At 36.3% G+C, this 9177-nt stretch overlaps 1 long non-coding RNA gene across 1 annotated transcript; it reads right to left on the bottom strand.

Annotated features, from left to right (window-relative positions):
- Window positions 1–5957: 5957 nt before the first annotated feature.
- On the bottom strand, window positions 5958–6303 carry LOC133784095 (uncharacterized). The gene is made up of 2 exons (XR_009871128.1): window positions 6237–6303; window positions 5958–6125 (listed from the first exon to the last, which is right to left on the bottom strand). It is a non-coding gene; the product is annotated as an uncharacterized LOC133784095 (long non-coding RNA).
- Between the last annotated feature and the right edge of the window lie 2874 nt (window positions 6304–9177).

Raw genomic sequence — 9177 nt, 5'->3', positions numbered from 1 at the left:
GTCCGGTCCGGTTTAATTGGTTTTAAAAAATTAGAAACCGTGACCAAACGATTAAATTTGAGCGGTCCGGTTAAACCAAACCATCGAAAAACGGTTTCATTGGTTACGGTTTTTGGCGGTTTGGTGCGGTGCGGTTTGGTTCCAAATCGCGGTTTGCGGTTTATATGAACACCCCTACTCATATCAGTTGCAATGTTGGATAAAGAGGGCCGTCTAGTCAAAGTTGAAAATGGTATTATGAAAATTATAAAAGGGTCAATGGTATGGATGAAAGGATCAATGATAAATGGGGTATATGTTTTACAAGGAAGTACATCTAAAGATATGTTTTCAGTAGCTTCAAAAGCCATGACTAATTCAGCAATGCTATGGCATAGGAGATTGGGTCATGTTAGCCAAAGGGGTCTCGAGATTTTAGAAAAGCAAGGGCTTCTTGGTGAGAACACAATTTAGGACATGGATTTCTGCGAACAATGTGTTTTGGGAAAATCTACAAGGGTCAGATTTGGTGTTGGAACTCACAACTAAAGACACACTTGACTACATACATTCAGATCTTTGGGGACCTTCAAGGACTATTTCTCGAGCTGGAGCCAGGTACTTTCTAACTTTTATTGATGATTTTTCAAGACATGTATGGGTCTATATACTTAAGAACAATAATGATGCATTTGAAACTTTTAAAGAATGGAAGATTATGATTGAAACTCAAACTGGAAAGAAAATAAAAAGGCTTAGAACCGATAATGGGCTAGAGTTTTGTGCTGATATATTCAACAAGTTTTGTAAGCAGGCTGGTATAGCAAGACATTTGACAGTTAGGAATACTCCTCAACAAAATGGTCTCGCTAAAAGGAAGAATAAAACTATCCTTGAAAGAGTAAGGTGTATATTGATCTACTCGGGTTTACCAACGAACTTTTGGGTTGAAGCAGTTGTTACTGCATGCTACTTGATTAACAGATGCCCTTTGTAACGACCCCAAATTCGCTAATAAGGCTTAAGGGCCTTGATTAGCGTGCCAGGAGGGCACGATGGGATTTATGTGTGATTTTATGAGTTAAATGCATGGTTATGATTTAAAGCATGTTATATGACTAATTGAACATTGAGATGCATGACTATGTGGTTAGTATGCATGTTAGGTGAAATAATTACGCATGTGGACCCCGTTTGCATGATAGGGGTAAACTGGTAATTTTAGCCTGCTGAGGGCATATATGTGATAATTGTATTCTGTGAATTGTACCACGTGGGTGTGGTTGTATTATGGTGATGCACGTGCCGAGACGGTCCTAGAGAGCTAGTTAACTTCAGAGTCACAACGGGATTCTGTACCCGGCTCGGGAGGAGCCTAGGGGTACCTCGGGAATTTTATGGTTAAGTTGAGATTTAGCGGGTAATGGTTATTGGAGATTTAGTAACCTGGGTAACCATTAGTTACTGCTGGGAGTAACAAGTTCTAGATAGAAAAATGGTAGAAATGAAATAGAAGTAAAAGGACTTAAATGCCCTTGAGGTTTAGTTGGGAAAGGATAGGCAAGGAAGGGCAAATTGGTCATTTGGCAAGGGTTATAGGCATTTTGCAGCTGGGATTTAGGGGTACACGGTTTGGGGACTTAGCCATTTGATGCTTTGATATTTGAAGAGAAGGAAAAGGAGAGGGAAAAAGCTAGGGCATGAAGAAGAAGAAGGGAGCTGAAAACTTGAGGACTTAGGGGATGAACCAAGGAAGCTTAAGGTTGGATTCTTCATTTAAGGTAAGGTTCTATGCAATTTTAAGAGTTTTATCTGTTGTGGTTTAAGATTTTGAGGTATGGTTTAGGTTTTTCAAGCTTGGGTTTGTGCTTTTGGCCTATGGGTTTAAGTTGTTGAAGTTGAAATCAATTGGGTGGATTTGTGAGTGTGATTGTGTTTTGAGCTTGAATCTAGTGTTTATGGGTTGTTAGATGGTCCATTTGAAGTTTTAATTTGATTTTGGGGTTTGGGTATTGGTTTGGTGTGATTTGGAAGGTTTAAGTTCGGGAAAAACGCAAGAGAAAACCCAGATTTTCTGGGTTCGCGTATGAGCGCCGCGGCCCTGTTCTTGGGCACCGCGGCGCGAGGTTGCATCAGGAGGAGGCCAAGTCGCTGGGCGCCGCGGCCCTTGAATGGAGTGCCGCGGCCCTAGGCCAATTTTGACACCCAAAATTCTGGTTTTTAGGGCTTTTGCCCGGGGACTCGGGGGATGGGTCCGATACTTCGCTTTATGGATTTAGAGGTCCCGGGAGTGCGGAATTGGTCCTGGGAAGTGGTTCTAGGCTTGGTTAGTATTGAAAGTGTTTTATGTGTGTTGTGACTAGGATTTCGGAGGGGCTCGTGCTAGTGGACCGTGCTCGTGATCGTGGTGCATCGGGAAGCACGGAATACAGGTAAGAAAACTATAACACCCGAGGTTAGGGCATGGCCCCAGATTGTATTATGTGCAAATGTTTAACCTTAAATGAATCATGATGTGTGTGAATGATTATTTCAAATGTACTATATGTGTGATTATGATGAAATGAGCGGCAAGGGCCGAGTACGGCGTAAGCCGGGGCGGCAAGGGCCGAGTACGGCGTAAGCCGGGGCGGCCGTGGGCCGAAAGTAACACCTAGCACATGGGATGCTATAATCAGGGCGGGGCCCGGTGGATACATGTGTTATGCTATGTTCAGGGTGGGACCCAAGGGATACATGAGTTATCCTCGCGGTGAGAACCGATACCCCAGGCTTCGGTAAGGCTCTGGGGCGGCTTGGCCGTGTTTGCTTAGTCTAATGATTGACTTGTTTATTGTGGATTATCTGTTATGATAAACTGTATACATTGCTTATGTTATGTTCTGCATGAGTTTTCTTGCTGGGCTTCGGCTCACGGGTGCTCTGTGTTGCAGGTAAGGGCAATGACTGAATCAACCAACCATGAGTATGGAGAGCGTGAAGCGGCGCGTACATGTTTGGCCTGCCCGACTGTAATAATCTATGATTTTATGATTTCTTAACTGTAACCTTATTTCAAGATGTAATCAGTTTTCAAACCTTATTTTGGGATCCCAAATGTTTAATGATAGAAGTTTTATTGAAACGATGCATTTTCAAAGATTACAGCCTTAACTTTTAATTAGTCACACTTTTGCTCAAAACCTCGGTTAGCGAGTTCATTGCACACTATTTCGCCTTCAAAACTCACTTAGTAACGGCTCTAAGGAAGTAGGGCGTTACACCCTTCTACAACTATTAACTTCAAAACTCCCATTGAGAAGTGGTCGGGACATCCAGCTAAATATGATCACTTAAGAACCTTTGGATGTGTTGTTTATGCTCACATAAGGTAGGGAAAATTGGAGCCTAGAGCTTTGAAGTGTGTATTCATCGGGTACCCTATTGGGGTAAAAGGATACAAGATGTGGATCATTGATTCAAGCACCCATCAGAGGTATTTTATCAGCAGAGATGTTGTCTTTGAAGAGGACAAAATGTACAACGACACCTTAGAAACTCAACCTGTTAGAGCATCAATGAAACAGTCCGAAGAATTGCATTTTGAGGTGGAGAATCATGAGGAAAAACATAATGATAGACAGCCTACAACTGAAGTTGAAGAAAAGGAAAATGCAGATGAAGAACACATAGAAACAACTGATATGGCAGCTGATATTCAAGACTATCGACTTACAAGGGATCGTGAAAGAAGATAAGCTAGAGCACCTGAAAGATATGGTTTTGCTGATATCATTCATTATACACTTACTGTGTCAGAACATATGGATGAGTAACCAAGAACTTATACTGAAGCTATAAGGTACAATGATAGACTTGAATGGGAAGCTGCAATGAGAGAAGAAATAAACTCTCTACATAAGAATGATACCTGGATTTTGGTCAAGAAACCTGCTCGGTAGAAAATAGTTGGATGAAAATGGATTTATAAATTTAAAGAAGAAATTCCTGGAATAGAAAGTGCTTGTTACAAGGCAAGATTAGTAGAAAAGGGTTATACACAGCATGAGGGGTTAGATTACACTGAAATTTTTTCACTTGTTGTCAAATACACATAAATCCGAGTGTTACTAGCTTTGACAGCGATTGGAGACTTGGAACTCGAGCAGATGGATGTAAAAACGACTTTTCTACATGGAAAATTGAAAGAAGAAATCCATATGAGACAACCTGAAGGCTTTGAAGAAAAATGAAAGGAAGACCATGTTTGTCTCTTAAAAAGGTCTCTATATGGACTGAAATAGTCACCACACCAATGGTATAAAAGGTTTGATGATTTTGTCATTAAATCTGGTTTTAAGAGAAGTTTTTATGATTGTTGTGTATATGTAAAGACAACTAATGTAAGGTATGCTATATACTTGCTTTTATACGTGGATGATATATTAATTGCAAGTAAACTTATTTCTGAAGTTAATAAGGTAAAGGAGATGCTGAGCACAGAATTTGAAATGAAAAATCTTGGTCCAACAAAGAAGATTTTGGGAATTGAGATAATTAGAGACAGAAAGCACAAGAGATTGTTACTCTCTCAAAGAGGATACATATCCAAGGTACTTAAGAGATTTGGTTTTGATAATGCGAAGTCTGTTGTAACTCCAATTGCTCAACATTTCAGATTGTCATATACTCAAGCACCTAGTTCAGACGAAGATATCCAATTTATGCAACGAGTTTCTTACACTAGTGTTGTAGGAAGCATGATGTACATCATGGTTTGCACTCACCCAGATCTCTGCCATGGAGTGAGTGTTGTAAGCAAGTATATGGGAAATCCAGGGAAAGAGCATTGGGAGGCTGTTAAGTGGATGATGCGATATATAAAAGGGACATCTAACATTGGATTACTCTATGGTTCAAGTTCAGGCAAACCAGAGGTTTATGGTTATGTTGATTCGGACTATGAAGGGGATTTGGACACTAGGAGATCTTAAACTGGTTTTGTGTTTCAGATTAATGACTACACTATTAGTTGGAAGGCAAATCTTCAGTAAATTGTAGCTCTGTCCACAACCAAAGCCGAATACATAGCTTGTACAGAAGCTGTCAAGGAAGCTTTGTGGTTAAAAGGTTTAACTAGGGAACCTGGTATTGATCAAAGAGTAATTACTGTGTTGAGTGACAGTCAAAGTGCCTTGCACCTTAGTAAAAATCAGGTTTTTCATGAAAGAACCAAACACATTGATGTTAGGCTGCACTATATCCGAGACATCATCACAGAAGGAAAAATTAAGCTGGAAAAGGTATCAACTGAGGAGAACCCTTCTGATATGCTCACTAAGCATTACCAACAGCAAAGTTCAGACATTGTCTGAATTTGCTCATGGTCACCGAAGAATGAAGAGGGTGACCTTGGAAGCACTTTGAGCCTCTTCAAACATTTGTAAATCAGAATTATCTGTCAAGGTGGAGAATTGTTTTATTCACTACTACAAAAATTGTTTTTTAGGACTAGCATTGCGAGTCCTTTATTTGAGAGCCTTAAAAACTAAGGGTTTTTAGGAATCGCATTGCAAACTATTTTTAGGACTCGCAACGCGAGTCCTAAAAAATCTGGTTGAGTGCCATTGATTAAGTTTTTAGGACTCGCAATGCGAGTCCTAAAAAATCTAGTTGAGTGCCTTTAATTAAGTTTTTAGGACTCGCTATGCGAGTCCTAAAAGATTGTTTTTAGGACTCTCAATGCGAGTTCTAAAAAATCTGGTTGAGTGCCTTTAAGTAACTCGAGTCCTAAAAAAATATTTTTAGGACTCGCAACGCTAGTCCTAAAAAATCGGGTTGAGTGCCTTTAAGTAATTTTGTAGGACTCGCTTTGCATGACCTTAAAAGTAATTTTAAAAAAAAAAAATACAGCTACAATTTTTATTTTGATTTAAAAATATATATCCATTTGAGTGTCGAATATCTATCAAAATAAATTTGAAAAGAAAATACTAAAAAAATGGCAAAAAAATTTTACGAAATAAATTTAAAATTTCTAAACATGTATTGTAATTAGCTAGCTATAACATCATTCATTTTGCTCTAACCAATTGTAAAAATGACATTGCCCATTCTTCTCTAACTTCGTCAATTTCTTGAGTAGTATATGGTTTGTCGGAGGTGAACTGAAAAAAAAAAACAAAAATTTAATTATAATTATGTTAGTGGTAATAAATTCAAAGCATATATAAAAATTGTACTAGATTAATACTATGTAGTTGTATATTGTTTATTACCTGTTTCGACAAGAAATGTTTGATATGAGGTGCATTGATAAGTACATTCTTCATCATCCTCATAACGTAATATTTGCAGTCGATATTGTTTGGTTGTTTACGACACTATATAAAGATTGGTAATACATGCACAATTCTTAGTATTAAATATCTTAAACATCTTTACATATACATAAACTATACAAATAGAAACATACCGTAGGTTGGAAATACATTACTCCCGATGAGCGTTTGTTGATCTTTTGACGTGCTTTCATTCTTTCTGTGAAACACATCTCAAATGCATCATGGATGGTCTCCTTGATGGCTGTCCTGTTATCTAATGGTGCATTGAGAGGATCCAGAAAACAACAATAATGCCAATTGGGATATAATAAAAATAACATCCAATGCTCCCTGTTGAAAGAACAAGTATTACACAGTTGTTAACTTTAAATTCTATTTGTTTGTATCAATGAAAAGCATAATAATTAAACTTACCCATGGTTATAAGGCATAACTATCCAATCATGCTTTTTAGACGTGCAATATAACATCCTATCACATAAAGCTTGAGCACGACTATCTGCACGAGTCACGGAAGTAGAAACCTTATTCGGATTCATAAACAACAATGATCCTCTCTTTTCCTCGTCTAATAACAGTGTCTGGTAAAAAATCCTACCAACAAATATAATTAATTAAAAAGAAAACTAAATAGTTGATGAAAGGAAATCCTTACAATAAATATTATTAGCATACCTTATGTAGGAGACAATGCATGATTGTCCAATCATCTCATTTCTACAAAATTCAAGTATTTCATCCCGAAATAGAGCAAAGTATTCACAAGCATGGCCAAACACATCAAAGTCAATGGACACTTCAACGACATAATCATGTTTAGGCCAATCATTGAAGATTTCATATACTTGTCTCAACTTAGGCGAAATTGGAGATGGTTGTTGCACCTCTTGTGACAATGACTCCTTAGGCGCTCGTTTTGGAACTAGTTTTTGAGTTTGTGGTGCTAATGGTAGAGAAGTTTTTTTCCCAGCTTGCTTTCCTTTTTTTTAACGACCTCCTAATAAAACCATAACAAATAATTAATAATGGAATAAGTAAATAAGAATTTAATAGTCTTAAAAGAATTAAATGATACGGGCATCTCGTTTTCTTCAGGCAATAAATCTTTCAAAAAAACTAACAATTCCGTGAAACTCTTATCACTCCATCCATTTTTGGCTTTTATATTGTACAATCTAAGAAGGGCTGACAACTTTGAAAATTTAGTGCAACCAGAGTAAATCGGCTTTTCAGCGTCATTAAGAAGATTTTCAAACTTAACGGGATCTACTTCTGATTCATAATATGCATCGTCAATCATTTCATCTAAATTATCCTCACGATCCAATTGCCTATAATTCCGATCTTCATTCATCATAGGAGGGTCCGGAGTAACATGAAGCTCTTCACCATGCCAATACCATATTTTATAACTTTTGTCTATCCCGTGGAAATATAAGTGCTCTTTTATTATTGTGGCAGTCATCTTTTTCATATTTCCACACTTACTACAAGGACAACAAATATAGTTTGGATCTTTGGCATGATTCAAACTAAATTTAAGAAACTCATCGACCCCTTTTATATATTCTACTGACATCCTATCAGCTGACATCCATTCTTTGTCCATATTGCGCCTATTTGTTTTAATAACAAATTAAAATTAAGAAAATAAAATAAAATAAACATACAAAACAAAACTAAGTACAAAAAAATCTATAGAAAATCGGGCAGCATATCCCCTAATTTACTAGCCTAGCCATCTGTCACAATAAACACCAATATGTCAAACAAATCAAACAGCACACAGGTTTTCATCCATATATCACCGCAGCACACAAAATTCTCAGAACCTACTTCACTAAGACATGCAAGTTCTCAATCTTCCGTTATCACCACAGCACACAGAATTCCCAGAACCTACTTCACTACGGATGAATATCTAAGATATTCAAACTCCACTAAAGTAGTACAGTTATCATTCAAAATTGTAAAATATTGAAATTTTTTAAAACTAAATCAAATGCAACATACCTCTTGCAATTAGCTACCAATCCAATGCTTTAAGACCAATCAAAATATTAACCTATTCATTTTAATCAACATTATAAAAAAAGAAAAATGTCAGATGTTGACATGCTCTTTTAAAAAGGTTAAAATGAACACAACAAATATATGCATACACACTTGTATATTCTTTTACATGTCACACTTGTATCAACTATTATTTGTCTAACGAACACTTTAAAAGCTTTTTTTATTTAGAAATATTTTCTGTGTGTGTGTGTCTAATTATATTATATATTTAAGGCATGCAAAAAGTTGCTCATTTGTTAATAATAATGGTTTGTGTTTATATGCATTGATTTCAACAATACTAGAAAGATGAATAAATGTAAGATACAAGTTACTTTAGCTTCATCATTATTCCACTTAAACTAAACAAAGCAAACACTTAAAGAAATTTCCTTGATGTGATCAAATATAGATCCTTGATCTCTCTTCTCTTGGTATATATACTAATAATGAATGATCTCATAATATTACCTAATCAAATCCAAATCCAATTTTTTTTATTATGTTTTTACCATGCAATGCATGAAATCATCAAAATTTTGTGATAAATAGGATCCAAATCACAATGAGTGATTTGGATTTTAAGATCCAATCAATCACATATATACCAACTAGAATGTGATTACCAAATTTAATGTAATAGTAAAATCATAAAATAATTCTAAATTTTTAATAGGACAAAGATATAAATTTTTGGTATCATATAATTTCACTCACATATATACTTAGTATGTTATTATCAAATTTTGTACACAAATTAAGACAATAATTAATATATAAGTATGCAAACATATGTAATCAATCCATAAAAAATAATATA

The sequence above is a fragment of the Humulus lupulus genome, chromosome 6 (assembly GCF_963169125.1).
Source record: "Humulus lupulus chromosome 6, drHumLupu1.1, whole genome shotgun sequence".
Classification (NCBI taxonomy): Eukaryota; Viridiplantae; Streptophyta; class Magnoliopsida; order Rosales; family Cannabaceae; genus Humulus; species Humulus lupulus.
The sequence above is the reverse complement of the archived record's forward strand: the minus strand, read 5'-3'. Positions and strand labels throughout refer to the sequence as shown.